The following is a 24,709-nucleotide window of genomic DNA, read 5'->3' as shown; positions in this document are numbered from 1 at the left end:
CGTCTCCGACGGCGCAAGCCAGTAACCGCCCGCTGCATGCACATCTCGGCGGTGGGCACGCGTGTATAGCGAACACCTGTCGCAATGCGTTCGTTATCCGGTGAAGGTATGCTGCCAGCAGATGTGCTCTGACCGCTCCGGCTGAGTTTGTTTATAGACGCTTCTCCTCGCCAAGGCAATATGGTGGCGGTGTGACGGCCCCGGGGGCGGTTAACGAGTCATACGGGAGGTGTCTATAAATAATTTCAAGCCGCCATCTGTTCGCTATTGAAGATATTTTTGATTTGGGTACGCGACGCGCTGAAACGCCGCTTCGTCTGAATGCGTCGCAGCTGGTGTCGCGGGGCAATGCGTCGTTTGCAGGCACTCAAAAAAAGTGACGTATTGGGGGCTGGAGAAGTTCTGGGTGTTGCCTGTTGCCATGCGGCCTTGTTCATTTCTTGTACGCCCTCCTCGGGGTTCACCGCCAACTGTCGTCACGTCTCTCACGCGGTATGTAAAAGAAGATACGGTGGCCTCGCGTTTTCATGCCCCTCTTCCTTCCCAGAGACGTCACAGCTAAATTATTGGCTCCCCTCAGTGGCCCAGAACATAAGGCGTTCATTTCTGACGAAGAGGTCATGGGTTCGATTCCTGGCTATCGCTGCCAAATTGCCGGGAGTTATTAAGGAACAATACGCGAAATGTAGGGGACACGTGGGGCGCGTTAAGAAATTTCCGGTGACCGCGAATGTTTGCACCGTGCTTCTAGGCTGGATACGCCCCAGTCGAAGTGTGTCTTCTGTGCGTGAAATTACGAATTTTAGTTTCTGGAACACAGATTACATTTCTGTTCACGGTAGCTTTAAGGGTGCTTCTTCCAATCGCATTTGGCATCGCATTACATCTTACTTTTCGAAGGTATACGTTTGAGCCCCTATATACTATATTTAAGCAGGCACAACGGTCCCAGTCAAAGGCTTTACTTGTAGGTATACGTCCAGCAAAAATTAGTGGCCGGGCCATGCGAGTGTGGAATGACTGGGAGGGAGGAACGGGTGGGTAGAAAGGATGAGTAGGGCAAGGCGGTATCGCGTAGATGAAAGCCACGCCTCTACGGTCTTTCCGCTGGGTTCTCAGCGCAATATTGGCCAGTTTTATCTCTTCCCTCGTCGCCTTTATTTTTTTCTCTCTTCCACATAGCAAAGCCAATAGCATCTCATGATTCCGAATTAAGGCCCTCACGGGGGGCTGAGGCTTGCTTTTCTCCTTATCTGACAGTCGACGCCCATGACCCCAAACGGAATTGCGAGCGGAGACAGAAGATTGTTGCAAACCGACCAAGCGACGTTTCTGCAACCATGAAACAATTAAACTCCCCGCGGGACCATTCCTTAATTGCTTTCACGTGCAAATGAATTTTTAAGCAAAACTCCCAAGCGAAATAATTCTGTGGGCTGATTTCATCGCTATTATTTGTGAAAGCGCAGGAAACAGAAATTCAAGTGTTCGTACTTCCTGCCTGCACAGCTTCGAGCTAATTACACTATGTTTCTCATGAATCAGCCAGTGTTCATTACTCAGGCGCTCCGTTATTGTGTTGCACCACATTCATTATTTAGCGCACCTGTCGAGAAGCGTGTCAGTAATTGTAGCAATACCAGTTTTATAAATTTATTTATTTATTTGAACACACCCAAGCAGCCTTTGAGTCTATAGCAGGAGCGGGGAAAAGGTACAAACAACCGGTCTGAATCGGTCATCGGTCATCGGTCATCGGTCATCGGTCATCGGTCATCGGTCATTTTCTTCCGGCAAAAAAAAAAAACGAAAAAAAAAACGAAAGAAAGCAGCCAATAAAGTTGACCTGTAAGATCATGCACGTAAATCAGCGGGAAATAAAGATGGTTCCTTGTTTTCAGTAAAGCGAAGAATTCCATGCATCACTGATGGTGACCGCCCTGTCGCGAAAACGCACTGCAGAATACCCAGCTTTACACGATGGGTTTCACAAAACGATGATGATGATAAGCGAAGGTACATCAAGCGCCTTAAGAGAAAAAAAAAAAAACGCTTCCCGTGATCGAAATCGAACCTTGGTCTCTCGCGTTACGAAGCCGATGTCTATCCGATTGCGCCGTTCCGACATGGTAGAAGAAGCTTGGATTTAAAGCGAAGCTTTCTTGGTCCTACTGATGGCGACCGGGACGTCAACAAAACTCTGTGAACGCCTACAACCCGAACGACAGCGAACGAATCCCTCGCGAGAAAGTTGAGCGTTTCAGCCATCGTTGTCTTTAGACGAAGGGGAGTTAGTTTTAGCGAGTTTGTGGCCTGTGTTACATTTATTCGTCTGCTCACCTAAACATGCCGAACTCATGCCGAATGTCATTAAAAAACAAGAAAAATTCCGCTATTTACTTTTCGAAAAAGTAACTGCCTGTGCGTGCGCTAATTAAACATTTGAGCGCAGGCGGGTGCGTGTATGTCTAGCCCCCACACCCTACGATCAGCGAAGGCGCGCATCTTCGTTTCTTCGTTCGCCTGCGGTTGACATGCCTGTCGTATTCAGGACAAACGCAAAATGTCGTTGTCTTCAAAAAGCCATGCCGCGCAATACACGGATGTCTACGGGAAGAGTATGATTAAAGGAAACGGCCGTAACACTTGTTTTATTGAAAATTTTCTTACAAAAGTTATATGAGAATTAGCTAAGAAGATTGTATCATCACACCGAATTTCATTTTTCATATATAACTGACAGTGTTTGTTGTAAACGTTGCAGAATTCCCGTCTGCTGCTGTCGATAAATGGGCATCCATGAGAGGAGTATGGTTATAAAAAAACGGCTGTAACTCCTGTTTTATCAAAAATGTCCCAACAAAACTATGTAAATATGGGCCGCTAAGAAGACTATAACGTTACACTGGTTGTCACTTACTTTTCACAATTACTTAGTTCGCGGTGAAGCTGCAAATACTGTGGAATTCCCGTAAATTATCAATTCAGGGGCTCCAGCGGGAGGGAAACGGACAGCCATATGTTGGTCTGCTATAACCGGTGACAACTTAAGAACGGCACCGGAAGTTGCCGCTGTGCCTTATCACCGTAGCCGGATGTTTCTCCGCGCGGCGCAAGTAGAGCGTTACTGGGAATATTTTGAACATGGCGCGAGCCGTTCCCGTGATTTTTTGGACTTAATATGCTTATAAACGACTCCAGTGACGACAAACAAACTGCGTGAGACAAGGCAGACGATATCACGCATTCATAGCAAACCCCTTTCAAAACGCGCGCGCACTGACGTCACGGGTCCGGCGCTTTGGCGGAGTGGTACACTACATGAGGTGGTGCCGTTCTTGAGTCGTAACCGAGTATAGTATAAAACTCTAGTCCTTCCAAAAGCAAGTCACTAACATTACAAAGTGACGACAAAAATAACTGTGTAAATTCTCTAACCAAGTGTGTGATGTACAGTTTCGCTGCCCATCCACCTTTACCACGGAGTGAAAGCAAGACAGGAGGGTAAATGACGCTTCCTGGGGGAGGGAAGGGGGGCAGATAACGTCACAAGCACTTGGCCTAGGTTAAGCTATAGCGGCTTCTGTCGCGGCAAAAGAAACTGCGCGGCCTTCTGTCTCTGCACGTATTCGTTCGAGACCGCGGGGCAAGAGCAAGCGGTTCCCTGGTATCCTATGTGGCTGAAAATTTCTACTGAATTTTAACTTCCGTGGTCCGAAAGTGTGCCGGTATTTTGCCTCCGATTTGCTTGCATACACAGCCGTTACTTAGAGGGTGGCTAGCGGGCGTTCAAATGACACCAGGTGCTATACCTGGGGCCACTCAATCGATTAAAATGAACACTCCCATTTGGCCAGGACCCCCACCCCCACCCCAATATGCTTGGCGCTTTAGTGGGGTAGAATGCACGAGGGTATACCGACTCTGCATATCATGAAATAACGGCTACTAATCATTGTTAAAGTCGACAATAGCCGCAACAATAGTCTACAAAAGTCGACAATTGCTACAATAGTAGCAAGTTATGCACCAATGATGTCTGGGAGGCTAGGACGTCTCCCTTCACAATTCCCAATGCCGATTCCCCCTTGAAAACAATGATCCCTAGGAAACGAAAAAAAAAATGAATAACGCTGTCGGAGGCCACGTGTGTATGCCCACTGCGTACCGTATTTTTTTGTTTTGAATTAATTGTTTGTTTTAGTTTACTGTTTTTGCCTTATTTACTTTTTTTCTTCATTATTATACTCCTCCCCCTTTTTCTTGTGGTTCGACCCGTTACGCTTCTACGGAACGAAATCTTGGATAACGCACTTGGCCCAGGAACTTTGGCCAAAAATTGTGCCTCACGACGTTGCACTGCGGTGGACTGCAATCGTTCGCAACTTTCCAGGCCTTTAAAGCCTGGCAGCAAATGACTCTCGATTTTGAAATTAGAGCTCTTAAAAATCATAAGTACCCCATTATTTCCGTTTGTAAGCCGGTTTCCTGCGACTTTAACTGCTTATCGTAAAATATCATTCGGCACATTATTGATGCTTTAGCGTAACGCTGAGCTTCTTTCTTGAATTCACATACTTTTGTTGTCGCTTCTTATATATAGGTAAAATTCATGCAAACTGTCATCGGTGTTTTTGGTTGTCGACCCAAACACGCCAGCGTACATTACAGCTCGGCTAGCTCAAATTGGGGTGAAGTGGATCCTTCTGGTCCTGCTTGACAACCCTTTTCCGTGTTTGCGTCAATCGCTGCTGACACGTAGTTGCGTTCCGCCGATTTTCCGGGCGCACACGCAGGGGCACCCCACCTCAAAGATGGGACAACATACCATAACGGGCTTGCGTGCGTGCAGTACGGTCGTTTGCTATCTAGAGAGCCGTGTTGCACTTTTCCTCCAACAACAAGCGCTGTTATAGCAGTCACACGCATAAAGCACTCGCCTTGAAAAGAACTGCTCGCACCGATTGTGTCACATCTCCAAACCGTTGCAGTGACCACCCCTGTTGTCGTGATCTTGAGCGACCTTCAGCAGCCTCACTCCGTTTGAAAGACTGCGGAAAGAAGGTTGTTGATTTGCCCCTGTGGGTTTGATTAATTTTACTTTTCTACCTCTCCTTTTCTTCATCGCGGTCGCATCGCCCGTTTAAGGCCTGCCGGTTCTACAAAAGAGTTATCTGAGTTAGCAACAAAAACTAAAGATCTCGCTGTATGCGATCGTGTCACACAACAGAAGGAAAACACGGGCGTACAGAAAAGGCCGCACTAGGTCAATAGTGAAGCAAGCGCGCGTCCAATGAATTTGGAACGCCACGGAGATAAGGCTCGATAAACAAAGGGAGCTTGGAAATTACAAATTACCGCACACCCGCAGAAGCGCGCGTTTGTTCTCGGCACGTCTGCGGCTATTTTCCCGCTTGGTTGCCCGCCTATTTTTCCCGCTCTCCGCTTCTCTCGCTCCACCTCTCCTCGTGGCTGCCTTTGGAGCCCGCCGCCCTCAAAAATTGGCGCCCTGTTCAAATGACGGTCACCGCGACGTAAGCCAGCCCGAGGGAAGACGCTGTCCTCGTTTTGTTTATCGTTCGCCGCAGCTAAAGCCTCCCTGCCACGCGCCATTCTTTTTTTCTGTTCAACTCTTTTCGTTATTATTATTTTGGTTTTCTGCAGTGCGCTGCTTAATCGCTCGCGTTTGGGAGAAGAAGGAACCGCCGCGCCTGGAGCTGGGCGAGCGCTTATTCAAGCAGCGTAGCGGGGAATCCGTGACGACGATCGCTGATTCGCCAAAAGCATACCATTCGCTGTGTTAGGCACTTTCGGGCTGGTTGAACTGCGTATCCTGAAGGTCCCATCTCATGCGTTGTTAAGAAGCTTGATAATGCAAACGCGGCCGCGTAACTCCATTTCCTTTGAGGTGCTCATGATGCAAGATACCTAATCAGTACAAAAGGGGGCAAATTATGGGTGTCGGTATAGAATATGCACTCATTTTAAAAGGAGCCGACTACTCTATACTCTCGGATGCCTTCAAAGCGGACTGAAGAGAAAGCCTTCGTCGACTGCAGCGAATTAATTGCCGGGGGACGACTCGCCGTCTCCTGCAATGCTCTTTACGATGGCTTGGTCGGCTTCGCCGCACGCTACGTGATGTGTTGCGCCGTGCGTGCCAACTGCTACGTTGTCATCGACGCGTGTCTCTGGCACACGCTCCTTCGCGTGATCTCTGAATTCATTCCTCCATTCATATAACCAGAGTCCTTCAAAGCATCGAATGGCTCTTCTGTGACCTTAGCCGTGCACGCGAGCGGCTACCTTCAGGTACGGATTTGCTTAATGAACAGCAACAACGTAGTGGCAGTAAATACCTCTGTAGCACTCTAAATTCAGTCCTTCCGTAGGCCGTTTTATGCATGGAACTTTCCTTGCCGCCACTGGTAAAGCTCACGGCTTTGATGTTATCGTCGATGCACCTTTCTGCACCACGCAAGGTATATATCTACCATGAAAACTCACGCAGGCACGCACACACACAAAATAAATAAAAATTAGGCAAAGAGACGGGGACACAGCAGCATTGGAAGAATGACCGATTGAAACATACATTGCGGCTGAAATTACTGGGTGATTCTCCGTTGAAATGATTTCGCATTTGTTTGAGTACATTTATACATTGGGCTCATCTGCCTCAGATTTCGACATCGTGGCACAACGCGAATGTATCTGCACTGAATTACAATGTTTTGCAAGCGTACGCAATCATAAAATCATTGTACTTAGGCTACTCCGTGAGCGAAGTTGTATGTGTATAGAAAAGTAGCTCGAGTGATTGTAAACAAGAAATGTGTCTCACTGCACCTCAAGAAAGTTAGGCAGGCCGAAGTTATGATGATTATCGATGTGGTGTTATCAGCATTGTTTCGCTGGTGTGAGAAGTTACTGTTGACGAGTAAAATCTACTTTGTCCAACCCCTATAGCTGGTTTGAATGTCAAAATGAGGGCCTGCAGCGGGAGGACGGCTGTACAGATACGGATGCAGACCAAAAGTGGGATTGACTCACATAAGAATGCTAATACGGAGGCAGACTCAGCTAGCCGCGCGAGCACCGTCATGCGGCCACTACTACCTTTCCTTGAAGACGCTCGCGGGCATTTGAAACGACAAAAGGAAAATTTTCGGCGCACCACACGAGCACTCATACTACCGTGTGGTTCAAACCTCCCTGGCGACTTAACTCGCCGAGAGGAGGTAGCGCTGCGGAGATTACGCGTTGGGGTGGCCCTTACGCCGTCCGTGACTGCCTCCTGGCCATCGCAATACCGCGGCCCATACGGATCCACCTGTCCATTCTGCGCCACTGCCATTGGGGACGTGAATGTGCAGCACCTGCTCTGGGCCTGCCCGGGATTGCATCAAGTCCGCCTGCGGCACCTTCGTGCAATCGGTCTCCACCCTGGCCGCCCTCCTGACCTGCAACGCTGGGTGCATGGACCGTGTCACCGACAACTCCTGAACTTTATACACGAAACTAACTTGTTCGTGTTTCTGTAAGCGCCTACATCTATTATGCCGCAGGGCAAACTTTCGAATAAAAAAATCGCATTGTAAAGATGTTTAATACTTTTCCTTACATAAAACTGGAAAGCCAGGGAGAACAAATTTAAGCGAGGCGCTGTTGTGCACGCCAAGTAAAAAGTGTCATCATTGGAGTTCGCACAGGGCTGTATACATTTTTTTTTTGAACTTCCGTGTCTTTAGAGCAGGTGAGTAGCGTTTTTTTTTTTGGGGGGGGGGGGTGGAGGGAGGGGGGGACAAAACATATTTAAATACCCAGCAAAATCATCGCAGGAGATGAGTAACGCTGGAGGGGAAATATAAAATCAACATATACAGAAAATCGTGTCTTCAAGTTATTAAACTTTTTAAATACTGGTCTGCAGAACTATCCCCGCCTTTTCGCCCATGTTAGCAAGCTTGTACAGTAAATTCTCACTCGTGGGAAGATTGGTTTAGCGAATATTACAGAATAACAAACATAAAAATTCCTGGCGAATTTCTTTGGAGCCCAATGGAAAAATCTCTCAGTTAAACGAATATCAGATTAGCGGATATTTCAGTTAAGCGAACTTGATTACTGTACCCGGAGTTGTTTTTTGTTTTAATCAATTCAACGCAGCATCTTCAGTTCAAAGGACGACTCTTTTTATTGTGGACAATTGCTCCCGACACCTCGTCGATGCCCGTTTTAAGCAATGTGCGGGTCGAGTACTCCCCACCGAACAGCACTGCTGCGCTTCAACCACTCCACTTTACCATCATTCAAAACTGGAAGGTCGTGTACCGCCGGTGGCTTACACCTGTGCTACACGGCCGTTTCAAAGGCCTTCGGAAGGCCGTTGAACCAAATGTCTATCAAGTGTCCCATTGTAAATACGCAGGGCGCACTTGCAGGCGAGCGTTCAATTGTCAATTGAAAGTCGCCGTGTAGCACAGGTACTACTCATGGGATTTTAACCAACGTAATTATTGGCGACAATGGCTCGATTGAAAGAACTCTGCAACACTTCCGATAAGCGCTTTCACTCTTTCCTTCGCGCGTGGAAGCACTGTGAAAGCTATAGTTATCGCCAGCAGGTAGCGGCAGTGCGTGATTTGCTCGTCGCAGCAGAGACGCCTTCCGTTTCTGCTTTGCTTTTGTGGCAATTAGTTTTAACTGGCTACCGAATGCGTGTGTTGCTGCAAATGAAATTAAGGCGGCCAATAGCTGCTACACCGCTCTAATGGCGGTTGGATTTCCTAGAGCTGATTTTATCATTCATTGGCTTTTATCGGCTTTTATCGACATAAAAGGTCAGCGAACGCACTGAACGGAACGTGAACGGATGGTTGGGTGCCATAATGTGCATGTTCCCGCGAACATGGAAATAGCTGCTGGTGCACATCAGTGTTACCATCATAACTTAATAAGGCGAAAGCCTTGCGTCTCATCGAACAGTCGACCTACAAGTCCATGAGCGGAAATAGGTCAACAATCACAGCATAAAAATGATTTTGAACGTCTCCAGCGAGTTAAAGGGCCCTGAAAGAGGTTTCGCCGATGCATGGGTGTTCACAACTTCACATAAATCAATGCTATAGTAATCACCTCCTTCAAGAAATTTGTGAAAGATACATGAGTATCAATCGAGTAATTGCAAATCAAAACAGCGCATTCTCGCCCACGGCGCGTTTCCCCCTCGTTTCGCTTTCTCCTGGCACCGCGCGAGCGCTCCGCTCGGATATTACCCATGATTCCTCGCTTCTCGATAACGTCTGCGACAACACCCGGTTCCCCGCGTCTGCTACTGCGATAGTACTGCGTCTCAAGCATATATTTTGGACGGGGCCGTCTGACTTCCTGCGCTCCGTTTGCGCCGTTTTTTTTTATTTATCATTCTGCTTATGAATCCCGCACTATGCTCACGGCTGGAAAATCTGACGGAAGGATTATGTGGCGGGAATTTCACGCTTCCGCACCACGCCGAAAGATCGCGCGCCAAGAAAACGACCCTGTCAGATTCACTGCGCGGACGCGCGGGCGCGGCGACGACATGTGTTAGTACGTATGGAGTCTGAAATATGTGAACGAATGGCTAAAACATCGCCTCAAATTTTGTTAGAATGGGCACGTACATGCGTTTCGAGCCGACATTGGTTTATATATTGCTTAACTGGCCGCTCGTTCGCGCCAATGTCGCGCTTGGTCGTGTTGTGGTGACTCCGTGCACGCTCGTACAAAGGCAGTAGTAGTATTTCATTTCGTCCTTCCCAACGGTTCTAAACATTTATCACGGTAACAAAAAAGCAGCCGAAGGGTTTCACGATACGGCGCAGGGTCTTATTTTAGCGTGTGTCGTGCATTCGATCACCCCACTTTCCCGGAAACTCCTATGCGTGCCTGCGTTTATCGATTAGCGAAGTACACCGTAAGAGATATTACGAGTGGTCTCGGAACAGCAGTGTGAATAAGCTTTGGGGCCGCGAATGCCCCTTCGTTCGACCATGCATATGATTGCACAAAACAATTAACCCAAACTTCGCTCTTTCGCCTGATGGCCTAGAGGCCTTTTCTCTCTAAAATGCCCTTTGTTCATTTTTTGCGTGCTCTCTGCTGTCAGTTGCGATATGTAGGCGGCTTGGTTGCCGGCCATGGTCTTACATCGCCCCCCCCCCCCCCCCAAGCCTATTTTGTGTCTTGTTTAAGAGGATGGAAGGAAACTGTTTAGTCTATATAAAGACACGCCAATTTTGCAAAATACAAACATCAGTATTTATTTCCATGACAGTACGAGTGAATTTTTTTATATACAAAGCACGAGTTCGAAACGGAACAAATCATGCCAAGGACTTGAAGGATGTATTGACATGTGAAATAGTAGTTTCCTAGTTAAATCAAAAAGCTTTGTTTTCATTTCGCGAATAGGATACGCAAACCATGCCACTTAAAAAACCACCACGAAAACAAAAACAACACCTTGCCGGGATTGAAACCCGTTACGTTGACGAGGCGCGCGCAACATTGGAACCACTGCGCCGCGGCAAAACGGGTGGGTTTAGGGAAATATAATGTGCAGTTGATTGACACCCACCCTTCGTGTCTTGCGTCAATGTTTCGTACCTGGTTTAGAGAATTCTTGGCTGGTAAACGCAACACTCCTTGAATAGCGCTGGTGCAGTAAGGTTCCCTGTGCACCATAGCTCATCACAAGCAACTGCGCTGCTTCGGGAGTGTGCGCCGGGCTGCGACCGGGCCGGCCGGGCCCGGCCGGCCGGGCCTTATAAACCTTCCGTAACTCTTCTGCATTTAACTGACTGACTTCGTTTTTTATACAAGTGTGCCGGCCGCACACGCATATGCAGTATACAGCTCCGAGGAAACGGAAGTCACCGAATTAAGTGCACGGCCGACGCGTCGTAAGCCAACATGCGAAGCGCATGTGCGCTTCGTTGACCTTGCACTGTTTATTACACTCTAGAAACTAACAAAACAGAGCTGCATGCATTACGATATCGGGGCGCAGTTTTCGTTTATCGATCGAGTCCCGACAACCCGTCGGCCGACCAGTCGGCCGACCCGGCTAACATGTTTGTGTTGCCGTGGGCGTCGTGTGACAACGCGGTCTGGCAATTCGGAAGTCGGCGTCGTCGTCAAGTCGTCGTTGTGTTGACCTTGTGTGAGCGCGCCTTAACTAGAAGCGTGGCAATAAACTAAAAAGGTAAATACTGACGAACACGATAGCGTGTAAACGTGCTGCAGGAAGCGCATATTAACCAAAAGTGCCGTGGCGACCCGCCGATGCTGCGCATACGACCCGAATTCTCTACGCCGTAAGTGCGAGAAAAAAGCCTCCCAATAGCAGAAGCTCTGCTTCGTGACGCACACGGGAGAATCGATGACGTACATACGTTTACATGGCGGTGTCCAAAAATACGTAGGAAAGGGTGGGAAAGGGGCGGCAAACACTGCACCGAAAGTGTGAGCTTTCCGCTGCACGTAAAAGATTTATACTTAGTGCAGATTACGTTGACCACCCAACCTAACGAGTGTGTTTGTTCGTTTAATGTGCTCAAAACGCCTTTCAGGACTCCTTTAAGGGCAGTTAGAGGGAGCCAAAGCATGACTGACATGGCTGGATGAATAAGGGAAATCAAAGCGGATTCAGTAGAATCGAAGTTAATTGACACGGTTCGAGGTGAATTAGGACGGAAGGCGCAGCAAATTAAGAGGAATCAATATAAATTAGGATGAATCAATGTGAATTGCCACGAATCAAATGAATTAAGGTGGGTAAAGGTGAACTGAGAACAATAAATGTATGACAGAATAAATTAAGGTATACCAATATCGGTTAAAATGGATCAAAGAGGATTAACAGGGATCAAACTGACTTTGGGAAGGGAGACATAGCAAATTAAGAGTAATCAGTGTCAATTATTATGCAGAATGAAAATGAAAACGACGAATCAAAACAAAATAAAGTAGACAGATAAGCGGATTAACATATATCACAGTGAAATGAGAAGAATCACAGCAAATTAAATCGATATAAGAGGAACCAAAGAAAAAATAAAGTCAGAAGAGTGGATGGCAGAGAGTTAAGATGAATTATAGGGAACAAAAAATGTATCAAAGGGAATCACAGTGATTGCAAATGAATTACTAAGTAAATTAAGATGAATTACTGAGCAATTAAAGGCGATGTCTGAACAAATTAAGGTGGTGACTGAGCGGCCTAAGTGTATGACATAGTCATTTCAGGGGGATAACATGAAATATGGGATGGCCAAGGTAATTGTGCGAAGTAATTAGGTGGTTACACTTTCGAATTAACGAGAATTCCTCTTTAATTATTATTTATTTATTCACCTTTATTATTATGCTTAATTATCTTAGTCACCCTCCTTAATCAGTGAGTTGTTATTATTTAATGAATGTACACTTATAGGCTTTAGTTAGCTGGCCTTAATCATTCCTTTTAGACCATTCATTCGTCCAATTTATCGCCTATTCATGCATCTTCACTTACGAGTCATCCATATTAAAGGCTTAGTCAGCCACCTGAAATTCGCTTTGAGACACTTTGATTCGCCTTAGTTGACATAGTCACTCACTTTATTTCTTTGAATATTCCTTTTAATTCATCTTCACTTTATGTATTTTTATTCCGCTTCCTCCCCTTTGATATACCTTCATTCACTTAGTAATCCATAATAATGTATTTAAAAATATAAATTATATAATTAATTATTATTTACAATATTCACCAATATTATTAATTAATTAATTAATTAACACACCTTGCAATAGGGTTGTATAACCACACCCTCTATGTAATGTCCTGACGGGCCTTTAGGTTACTGAAATAAAAAAAATCATATTGATTCTTCCTAGTTTACTTTCACTTATCTTAAGTCCCTTTGATTACCCTTTATTCACTTTGCCTTCCTATTTCCCTTTGATTCCCGTATATCCGTTTAATCTATTTCAATTCATTTTGATGTTTCTTAATTTACTTTGTCATTCACTTTATACACTTTGATTCTTCCTAATTCTCTTTCATTATTCTGTATTCACATTGATACCCCTCAATTTTATTTGGCATTCTATTACTTAATCTTAATTCAATTTGGCATACAATTCACTTAGTCAACAACTTTATTTCACTTTAATCCTTCCTAATTCTAATTATTTTCCCTTGATTTGCTTTGCCTTCCTTCCCTTCCTAATTCATTTTTATTCCTTTTGAGTAACTTCGATTAGTTTTAATTTGGTTGGTCCCCCACTTATGCCCAGTCTTGTTTCTGTCAAATATTCCTGCTTTTAACTCGCTAGCGGCGTCTACAACATTTTTTAAACAACGGGTGTTGACTTCCGGTTTTAGCGCCGCGTTTACATGGCTGCGACTTATTCGTAGCGAACCCAGTTTCTATCGTGTCGAAGACACGTAAACAACTGTCTGCACTCGGGAGTCGTAGCAAAGTCAATGCGTCAGCGTGGGGTGGATCGAGATGTGGCTAAATCTTGGAATAAAGCATGTAAACCCGGTCGCCGCGCAGCTACAATAGCGCAGCAAGGGGAATCAAGATATTGCGGGATACAGGTTTCCCGGGCAAGGCTCGCAACAAGCAGCGTCTTCTTGCCCTTTCCACTAGTTACTCGCTCGAATCAGCCTATCATCGAGCACTGCAGAGGACATCCTGGATCCTCGGGGGCCCCTCATGCTGCACCGAGAGGCATTCAGACTCCTCATCCCATACCTCTAGGAGGCGGGCCTCAACACCAGCCTCTGAACTGTCAAAGGCTAAACCCACCCTCCTACCAATCCACCTGTTTCTTTTTTTAACGCGATAGTGTTATTACGCTCATTTCTCTATTTTTCCGTGCCTGCTAGCCGTCCACTATCAACCGTGCTCATGAAGCGTCCGCGGAAGTACGTCATCTATGCTAACAGGAAACTACAACTGAGCCATCCAGATACGATGGCTTGCCCGAATCGGGAGCACAGAGCAGTGACAACTAGATAGTGGGAAGGAGAACAATGATACTACCATAGAGTTTCTTAGTAAGTAGAGAGGAAACTGCACCTGGAAATCCATGTCGTCGTGGGGGGATATGGGAAAACCCCTGCTTCTGGCTTGGGCTTGCATGACAATCGGTTTATTAAGCGTTTTTTTTTTATTATTTTCTTTCTTCACTATGCATTAGCACGTGTACGAGCTACGAAGTAGCCGAAATCCTTCCTGTTCTGTGGTAGCCGTGACCAGTGGCAACTGCGTGTTCGGTCGAAGAGCAGGCAGTGCGTGACCGTACCGAACGTTGGTCGTGCCGAAGGAATGCATGACTGAGCGGGTAATAAGCCGCCGCGAAAGTTGTAGCTGACGAAGGAAAAAAAAAAGAAACCAAACGTACTTCGACGAAGACAAGAAACGACAGATAGGGGCGCTGTACCTGTCCTATCTTGTCTTCGTCCACGACTAGTTAACTCCACGTTTTATTTTTTCTTCAAGTATGATCGAAGTAACTCGCTCAGCAACCAGTTTTGTTAAAGTGTAGCTGGCGGTCGGTGCACCGGTTCACTATGATGGCGACGTTTTCGTAAGCACGCTCAAAAACATTTCCAAGCTCTTTAAACAACTTATTATTTGAAATAATGGTACAATAATAAAATAAGAGTCTCTAATGAGTTTTCCCCAAAATATTAACACTGTTGTTAACCACTAGCTTGGTCTGCAGAATAGTAGGCACAGCCGTTCCGCAAAAATACGCTTTACGTCATTTTTTCTTAGCTTTAAAACAGCCTGCTTTATTTTCCACTACACCATTCTTTGCATTTTTGTGTCACTGTGTTCGAATATACGGCCACTAAAACGTTTCTATGCAAGCCAATGACGGCGGGTGTATGGTATAATGGAGGCCCATGACGACACAGGCGGCCTTGATATAAGCCGCATAGACGCTAGCGCCAGATTCCTCTCTAGTCTATATTGTAAGAAACTCTACGGACGCTCGGCCTAGACGAACGAAAAGATACGCCATATAAGCAGGCGCCGCGCCTGCGCAGTGAGGTTCGCCCGCGCAATGGGTAGTCGCATGCTCGGCAGGCACGGTTGGCAGGCGTGCCCTCGACTTACGCCAAAGAGTTTCTTAGTAAGTATAATACAGAGGAAGCTGCACCTGGGAATCCATGTTGTCGTGGGGGGTTACGGGAAGAACCCCGCTTTTGGCTTGGGCTTGGCATGAAAATTGGATTCTTAAGCGGTTTTGGGGGGATTTGCTTTCTTCACTATGCGTTACCACATCTACGAGCTACGAGGAAGCCGAAATCCTCCTGTCTTCTGGCAGCTGTGTTCGGTGAAAAGGCAGTCAGTGCGTGATCGTACCTGACGTTGGTCATGCCGCAGTCGAAGGACGTATGACTGAGCACGCAATATGCCTCCGCGAACGCTGTAGCTGACGAAAAAAAAAAAAAAAAGAAACATAACGTACTTGGACCAAGACAAGATACGATGGATACGGGCGCCTGTATCTGTCCTATCTTCTCTTCGTCCGCGACTGTTTAACGCCACGTTTTCTTTTTTCTTCAACCATGAAGAAACTCGCCCAGGAACAAGTTTTGTTATACTGTAGCTGACGGTCGGTGCACCAGTTCACCGCGAAGACGACGTTTTCATGGGCACGCTAAAAAAGCTTTCCAAACTCTTCAAACAACTTACTATCTGAAATAAACGTAAAATTAATAAACTAAGTCTCTAATGAGTTTCCCCCAAAACGATTAACATTGTTTTTAACTGCCAGCTTGGCCTGCAGAATAGCAGGCACAACCGTTCCTGCCAAAATACGCTTTACTTACATTTTCCTTAGCTTTAAAACAGCCCGTTTTATTTTGCACTTATATAATAACACACCATTTTTTGCGTTTTTGTGGCACTGTGTTCGAATATACGGCCACTAAAGCGTTTCAATCCAAGCCAATGATGAAACTAAGGCGAGCGCGATGTATAATGGCGGTCCGTGAATACACAGACGGCCTTGATGTGAGCCGCATAGACGCTAGCGCCAGATTCCTCTCTAGTGTATATTGTAAGAAACTCTATGACTTACGCCACCCCTAAAGCGCCTCTCCAAACGATAATAATACCGGCGCTGGCTAAAATTGAGTCACCTACATAAAAAAAGGTGCAAAATATTAGCGCCAGGCTCTCTAAAATCCAGATAAATCAAGATTACAACCAGAAACGCAATAAGATGTGTCATTATAAAAATAAAATCGTGTGCTGTGTGGCTCCTAATTACAAGAATTTCTGAATGATTTTTCAAATTTCTCGCGGCCTGGTCCCCAGCGCAAGCTCTGTCAAGCAACAGATGAATGGCGCCACACTGCCAATTTACAAAACCTAAAAATAGGTCAGCATATGATTTCATAAAACAGTCACGTAAGAATGATCGACAGGTTCCTATAGAGAAACGGCGGAGCCGATCACACAGTGGCCAAAATACAGGAAATATTTGGACATTTCTCCCACATTTGTAAAACGCCGATATAGGGGAAGAGCATGAATAAAAGAGGAAACGACAAAACTGATGTAGGCACTAATCATGACCCGGATATCGGTCAGCTTGCCGTACCAGAAACTTACCCGCACTGAAGACAGCCAAATAGGTGCCGTTGCCTCAAAAGCATATAGGGCAGTCCTACCTCTCAAGTTTTATGATCACCGCGCAGGTCCTAAATTGTGTCTTATAATAACTTTGAACATGACAGAGAAGAAGAAAAGAAAGAAGGGAAGTTTATTTGCCGTTGAAGAGAAGTACAATTCTTAAAATATACAGACGAGGGGTCACTCTCAGGGGTCACAGAGAAGTCACTCTCCTAGCTCAAAAGTAGCCTTGGCGAAGAAATGGGACTAGCTATATACTACGAAATATATGCCGCAGCTTCAGAGAGAAAACGTCTGGACGCCATGATTGATATATCCCCGATCCGACGGATTTTCATAAAAGCCCTCCCACTTCCGAAAAATATAGACCGAAACCTACACGAGGAAGTAGCCTCAAATTCCGTCTGCAAAAGCTCCAAAACTACGAAAACACAGCATACGCCATCTCCGGGACGCTCGAATGGACGAAGACAACAATTGTCGCAGTGGACTACCGTGGCAATAGCTGTGACTTCATTGCCCGCCTACACACAGGAACGGAAAAGCGGAAATCTTCTTGGCAATATCCGTCTGGCGGAACTATCAAATAAATGCTTAAACATCGTTACACACGCGCAAAATTCCATTAGTCTCATGGCTGCAGACATAGCACCTAAAAGCTTGATGAGAGTTGATAAAGGGACCCTGCAACACTCTTTGCAAATAAACCTGCGCGACGTTTAGATTACACTGCCAGGAATACCTGAGCATTGCACGTGCATGTGAAGCGGTGAGTACGAAAATCGCTGTGAAAGATGTGGAAAACTCAACCGCGCTATCTTTAATTTCTCTCATTATGCACCACTGGCACCGCCGAAATGACGTCATTTGTGCGGCGGCTGTCCTATTGGCTATCGCTGGTCAACTACACGGCTTATTTCTCACATTTCATGTGACGATCAGCCGTCGTCGGCGCTGTACATCAACATTTTCTATGCCTGAACTTGTGCGAACAGTTTTAGCGTTTCTTTTGTGTTTTGAGTGCGCGCAGAGTTCGAGTGACGAACTCAAACTTCCCTTTCAACGAGAGCACTCGACAACAATCGTTTATTGCTTCAAAAACACCCTATCAGCCTGAGCGCGCTTGCTTGCGAGCAGACAGCGATACCTGCTTTTTTGTTGCACGAGACTGGAAATAGACTCCTCCACATTGCGGAGAAAAGAAGAAAACTCTCCGGCCTGTGATATATCGAAGGCCGCCGAAGAGAACGCCACGACACCCCCCCCCCCCCCCCCCCCTCTTTTTTTTTTTTTTTGAGAAAGCCCGGAGCTTTTGTCGCGTTATCCGCGGTCGAGTTCAGAGGAAACGATTATGCGCGATTTTTCATCTCGCGCAGCTTCGGTGATAGTGAAGGAATTTTCATATTCTTGGGGGAGGAGACCCGATCAAAAGGCTCTGGAATGGAACGACGCGGCAGGTGAAGGTCCACGAAAATTTGCACACCGAGCTCCCTTTTGACAACGACTGCCACATTTCCCTCCTCGAAAAATACTGAGAACGTCTCGTCATCCTGCACCTCTTTCCCCGTTCCACACGAGGATCTCAACGCCGATGAATCGCAAACCCTTGGCGGGACACAAACTAACAGATATATTCAGATGAGCTAACAGATAAGTCCAGATGAGCGAAGAGGTTAGTAGGAGGCGTGTAACATTAACCTAAGGTGTGCTAAAAACGGGGAAGCAGTCCTCTCTTTACGCAACCTGGTCATATGAAGGATATGCTCAGGGGTGAACAATTCAGTGATCGCATATTACACTTACATCGACACATACGAGGCTGTCCTGGCCAGCTTGTCACCAAAAGACCAGCATCAGCTGATGCTGGGGCCCTGGACTTCGGGCTCCACACTTGCAGTCTCCCTTCTCTTTACCACCTGTTCTCAAATTTGCATTAAATCTGACTCAATAAAGGTCTCTCTCTCTCTCTCTCTCTCTCTCTCTCTCTCTCTCTCTCTCTCTCTCTCTCTCTCTCTCTCTCTCTCTCTCTGCGTGTGTGTTATCAAAAAAACGTTCCGGCAAGCTACGGTGCTAGAGACCAACAACTTTGACACACTCACATTGTCATCTTTCTGAAACTGACCACACCCCGCAGCCGCCATCTTTCACGCTCATAAAAGCGTAAATGGTCTCTGCCATCTTGCTCCGTGGTCTCTGCTTTCCCAGTGCCGCAGCGACTAAAAATCGTGGCAGCTACCCTAGCCCTTGTCGCTGAACTGCAGTTGTTGGAAAGCATAAATGGTAAATGCACGAACTTCAGTACAAAATGCTCCCTCCACGTCGAAGTAACGCTATTGCGTCATTCATCTCAAGACCTACGTAGATGTCACCTGTAACTTTTTTCTTTGAATGTGTGTGTGTGCGCGTGCTTGTGTATGTATATAGTTTGTATATAGTCTGTATAAACTCTGTGCATCACCTGTTTTTCACCGCCCTTCTTTTCACTGCTCTTCCCTACCCTCGGCCCGGCCTGTGCCCTCAGTTGAGAGGCAAAACTTCGCCATGCATGTAAATATTACCCGTACAATAAACTCTCTCTTCCTCCCCGCGGATGACAGATGCGCCCTGCAAGCAGAGTGCCTGGCACTCGGTGGCTGCTGCGAAAACGCCAGTCATCAGACGGTCGATCACCGGCATTGCGAAACGTAGTACTTAACAGAACGCGCTTTGGGCATGAAGCTACAAAAGCGAAGCGCAATGTGCATCTCGAGGGTATGCGCCGTGTCACCGGCAATCGAGGGCGCGAGCCGACCTGCTGCACTGTATATAAGGGCGACACGCCGTATTGCGTGTCGCTTTGCGCTTTTGCAACCGTGCTTCCAATCAGGAATTTTCGCTCTGTCGCCGGCCCTCCAAGCGGCGCCCCAACCCGAGAATACATGCATTTGCATAGCGCTACCGCGTCGTTTCAAAACGACGGCCCCTCGTTTTAGAGAATTGAGCCCCTGGTCTTACTTCACAGGCGTCGGCAATTCAGCCGTCTTAATTAACCATATACGGTAATTCACCTTCGCACGAGGGGTGTAGCTCAGTGGTGGAGCGTTCGCTTTGCATGTGAAAGGCCCCGGGTTCAATCCCCGGCACCTCCAGAAGTTCCTTTTTTGTGTGTGATAGCGAAAGCTTGGTTTGACCTTATACAGGTGCCCCGGCAAAAAGTAACCGAAGCACGGTTTGGAGATTTCGAGGGGATTATTCCACCATGTGCCTATCCAGCAACGTCTAAATGACTTTTCGAGGAAGTCATTCTCACTTCACAGGCGTCGACAATTCAGCCGTCTCAATTAACCATATACGGTGACTCCTCTTCGCCCCGGGGGTGTAGCTCAGTGGTAGAGCGTTCGCTTTGCGTGTGAAAGGCCCCGGGTTCGATCCCCGGCACCTCCAGCAAATTTTTTTCTTTTTTTTGTGCGATAGCGACTGCTAGGTCTGTCCTTGTACAGGTGCCACAAAATATAAACGAATCATGGTTTGGAGATTTTGAGGAATTATTCCGCCATGTACCTATCCAGCAACGTCTAAATGATTTCTCTATGTGCTAGCCGTCGCATTCAAGAATAAAAACCAGACTGCAATCACGAACTTTTTCGAGCATCAAATCGTTGACATGCCCTCCTGCTCCCCAATCACAGTGCTCTGTTGCTATTTGCCACTTTCACCAGTTTGAACTTTCATTCATTCGAACTCAGATGGCTTCCCCTTGAGGTTCGAATTACCGAGCTTTTACGGCATATAACGCCCTTCGCAGGAGCAAGAGGCACCAAGAAAGAAGCACTGCTACAAAATAAGCAAACTTCTCTAGGAATAAAGAAAGAAGTACGCGTGACGTGGCGTCTATTTGAGTGGGTATTTTTCTCTTTTATGACATATTGATGCGCTACACTGTGCTTCATAAAACTGCGCCAGCTTTCTCACTTATTGGCACCCAGTACAACGTCAGCTCTAGTAGATATACCGTAAGTACGCCCTCCGCGAATAGCCGAAAATAGGCCGAAATAGCCCAGTTAACACCTATACAGTTTCCCACGTTTACACGTTTTATGTCGCCAGCGTCGTCATCAAACGCTCACTCAAATCGAGTTTTTTCGATGGCGACTGTACATGCCGTCGTCTTTACTACTGTGGAAATCAAAGCGTACGAATATTGTTAGAGATACTCATGGTGACATTATAAAACATTTTACAGTAAAGCCTTGCCGCGATGCATTCGCTCATTATAAAATTACGTTGCGTTTCGCGTACTTGGAGGCATATTATTAAGTTTAGACTTATTAAGCCACTTATTACATACTAAGACAAAAAGACAAATTAAGAAACCAGCGTGTTGACACAATGTGGTAGCTGCCCCATGAACTTGCATATGCTATTGTGCAGTAACCGTTGTCGCGGGTCGTGGCTGCAGGTAACGCTAAAAAATTAATTATGGGTGCATAATCACATGGCAGTTTCCTTATTCTTTTCAGGACAGCCCAACTCCGCAGCGACCGTGCAGAGGCAACTGTGCGAAGGAAGGACTGCTGCCTTTTCACAGTGGGCATCTGTTTCTACTCACGAGTTCTCTGTTTCACTTCCTGATCGCTACTACTTCCGTTTAAAGTATTTTGGGGGTGAAAAGTACAGGTTTCTTTTAACGCCACTCGAGGAACACGATTATCACGGCGTTAAAAGAAACGCTGCGGTTTTGTCGCTCAGCCCCATAATTTTCTAACGAAGCGCAAATCATTTCCTAAACCCTTTCTGGCCTCTCCGTCGTAGGAAAGAAAAAAATATAAAAAAAATAGTTCTTCGCGTGCCGCCTTATTTTTGAGACCAACGTTCGTGCTCACGACCGAAGGACTGGGAGAATTGCAAGAAAGGAAAGAGAGGCTCGGCAGTAAAACAGACTCGGGCCAACGTACCTGCCCATTAGAAAGACTGCGCAAACAAGCACTTGTCAGTTTATGAGTCGACGAGGCTGCAGCCAGCCGTTACGGAGTGCGGGGCCTCTGATCGCGGCTCTTTCAAGTGCGGCGCGGTAGCGGTCGCTGCAGGTCATCGAGGTATCTTTTGGGAGGGAAAGGGGCGTCGAAGATCGCGGTAACGCACATTTCGTCACAGTACGGACCGTCTTCATACTTCCTGGCGGCGTAGTACGCTCAGAGTTGCGGTTACCTGCATGTTCGCTGAGCCGAATAGAACGGAAAAAAAAAAAAAAAAAAAAAGGACTTCTAGCCAGCCGCTTCGCTGTGCCTGGCGTGCCTATAAAAAGGCTTCGGGCGACCGGCGCCGTGGGCGCTCAGGGAGCCTGCGTCACAACCACTAAGGAAAGGCCTCACAGACCGGCGGGTTACGGTGGCCTTTTTTTAGGCGAGGTAATCGCGCTATAACCATGGCCAGCCAGACGTAAAGGCTCGCGAAAATCCTGCTGCGGCGTCACATGCTTTGCGTGGGAACCAGATGTGTGTAGGTAATGATTGGTAAAGTGGCAATAATTAAGACAGCAAAGCAGCCATCAGTATTACACTGCTTGAGTCGTCAGAGTTCTTAATATTGTTGGTTGCTGTCATGGGTCTTGTTTTTGGTATTGGGTCTAACTTTGGGTCCTAGGTCCTACTTCGGTTCTGGGCCCTAATTTTGAGTCTAAACTATGCTTCATTTGTTTTTGTGTTTATTACATACAAAGGACAAGGGGTATTACGGAATAGGGTGGTGATGAATAAAACATGCAGTAAGCACCAACAGAAAAAACAGTGCAATACATTTAGCTTCCTTCGTTTTTCGGTCATTCCTATGGGGCAGAAGGGGGGGGGGGCGGTGAAATCGGGCTTTATTTTGAAAGCCTTGAACAAGAGCGAAACGCGGTTTTTACTAACAACTTTCAAAAATTATGCTTGTTTTTAAAACCTGCAAAAAGACATTTAACAACATTAATACATTAGACACAGAACGCTTCAACACACCTAACGTTGCCCAAGAAACTGCAACAACTTGACTACAATGTCTTCAATCTCCCGCAATGCCTCACTCAAGGTATCTCAGGCAGGCCGTCACTTTCGCCTATACGACTGACAGTCACTTCAATTTTAATTAAGAATAGATTAGGTGACGTATCTAAGTAATTGTTCGTAAGTATTTCGCGTTCCGCATGCTCTTAAAGCATGAGCGAAAATCACTTTCAAGCGAATTTTTCCCCAGTCGTCCCCGAAATGAACATAATATTGTAATGACCAAGCGCTACACTTTTATAATGCCATGGGTCTGCTTCATCACGGCATGCCTGAACGGCCAATAGTTATGATCTTTCAAAGAAATCCTCGTATGTCAGCTTCGCCACAATGCTCAGAATGCGAACCAATGCGAGCAACGCTGAAAAAAAATTCATCGCTGCCCTTAAAGGGGCACTGACACAAAAATTTTGCATCTTGTTTTTTTTCTTGCGATAAGTAGCTAGTGACCTACTTATAACCTGTAGAAACCTCATTTGCTTCAGCGTGCGACGGTTGTTTAATTAGAGGCATTTTCAATGCGGCCAGTCGCAGTTTCGGTTTCAGCGAGTGCCGCGAAACGATGGATTTTGTGGATTTTGTGTGAACAAAGCTGACCACGTGACCGTCGGAGGGATATCACAGAGCAGAGCCGCCGTAGCACTGTCGAATCCGCATCGACGGCAGTTTCTGCGAATTCCCCCACGTACTGATCTCGTGAGGCGCTTAATTAAAAAGCGACCGTGGATGTGACGCAGGCGCTGCGAGTGCAAATGCTACCGCGGCTAAAGAACGACGCGCGACGCTCGAGACGGTGGGTGGCAAGATGCGCGCTGGGAGCAGCCGGCCGGTCTGCCTACAGGCCCGCCTACAGATGTGTTCGGCTTAGCACTGCGGCGGATATTCGCGTGCCGCTCTCGTAAGCGGTGCAGATGACAATTTTTAATGCAACCCGCCATCGCATCATTAATCCCTTTCTCATGTAAGCCACCATGGTCGGGACTTGGGGACAATTTCGTGCAGCGGTAACAAGCTATCACTCGAGCTACCTGCACCGGCCGCGGCCGTGGCCGCCGCCTGCACAGCGACCGTGCGGCTAGCTCAGTGGGCTTTTCGTGCCTCCGCCGCGTTTTCGCATCCAATGGTAATAAACAGTAATAGAAACAGAGTGCCTGGAATCGCTGTAGAACTTTGGTCGTGGCCAACTGCCCGATGAGCTGACGAAATCACGGCGGCTCCGCCGCCAACGATCGGGTCGTTCGTTCTCGAGAGCAGAAGCTCCGCCCTCCGGCCCTCCGATTGGAGCGGCGAGCCGGGCGAGCCGGCAAAAAGCGCCGGCAGTGCGGAAGCGGCAAACACAAACTCGTGACGTGTATGGATGTTGTTTATTTACAATTGCGCGTGGTCCTCTGCTGGCTGCTCGGTTGCGTTTCGCACACTTTAAAATTGATTTGAAATATGTTCTAGGCTGTATTCGCCGCTGATATTTTGCAGATGATGTATATGTGTTCCCACCAATCTATCTCCGAAGTTATCTCGCCTTCAAAATTTTGTGTCAGTGCCCCTTTAAGCTTGCTTGCGTTCGTTGAAGGCGAGATCGTTACCGCTTCTCCTGGAGATACTTACCGAAGACTGCTATATCAACTTCTGGTCTCATTCGCTTTCATTCTTTCGTCTTTTGGCTCGAATTACTTCAACAAGCAGACTGGCAACACTTCACGCCACAGCTTTCGCAGAAACAGAGCCATCCTTGGCTGGGGTGCAGCTGTTATACTCACGTACCGGATCATTTATTTGCCAAGCGGTAGGACGTCAGCGCCTCACGCCCTGGGCTAAATCCTGTTCCTTCGCGGTCAACGAGGTGAGGTAGCGTGGGGGTAACGCAATCCGCTCGTACTCTGGAGATGCGGGTTCAGTCCCCGTATGAACTCAAATGTGTTTTACAGCGCAACTGTACTGGGCTAGGTTTCACTACCTTTTTCGCTATTCGGGGCGAAGCCCCTTGGGGGCTTGGGCTGT

The 24,709-nt window shown here is 46.9% G+C and overlaps 1 protein-coding gene and 2 non-coding genes across 3 annotated transcripts in view; 2 read left to right on the top strand and 1 right to left on the bottom strand.

Annotated features, from left to right (window-relative positions):
* LOC144144810 (O-acyltransferase like protein-like) overlaps positions 1–24,709 on the bottom strand; it is a 125,914-nt gene that overhangs the window by 71,039 nt on the left and 30,166 nt on the right. The window lies entirely within an intron of this gene.
* Positions 19,748–19,819, top strand: Trnaa-ugc (transfer RNA alanine (anticodon UGC)). The gene has a single exon. It is a non-coding gene; the product is annotated as a tRNA-Ala (tRNA).
* Positions 20,043–20,114, top strand: Trnaa-ugc (transfer RNA alanine (anticodon UGC)). The gene has a single exon. It is a non-coding gene; the product is annotated as a tRNA-Ala (tRNA).

This window comes from Haemaphysalis longicornis, unplaced genomic scaffold (genome assembly GCF_048455015.1).
Source record: "Haemaphysalis longicornis isolate Haplotype H1 unplaced genomic scaffold, Haemaphysalis longicornis Haplotype H1 scaffold_1, whole genome shotgun sequence".
NCBI lineage: Eukaryota > Metazoa > Arthropoda > Arachnida > Ixodida > Ixodidae > Haemaphysalis > Haemaphysalis longicornis.
This window is presented reverse-complemented; position numbering and strand designations above follow the sequence as displayed.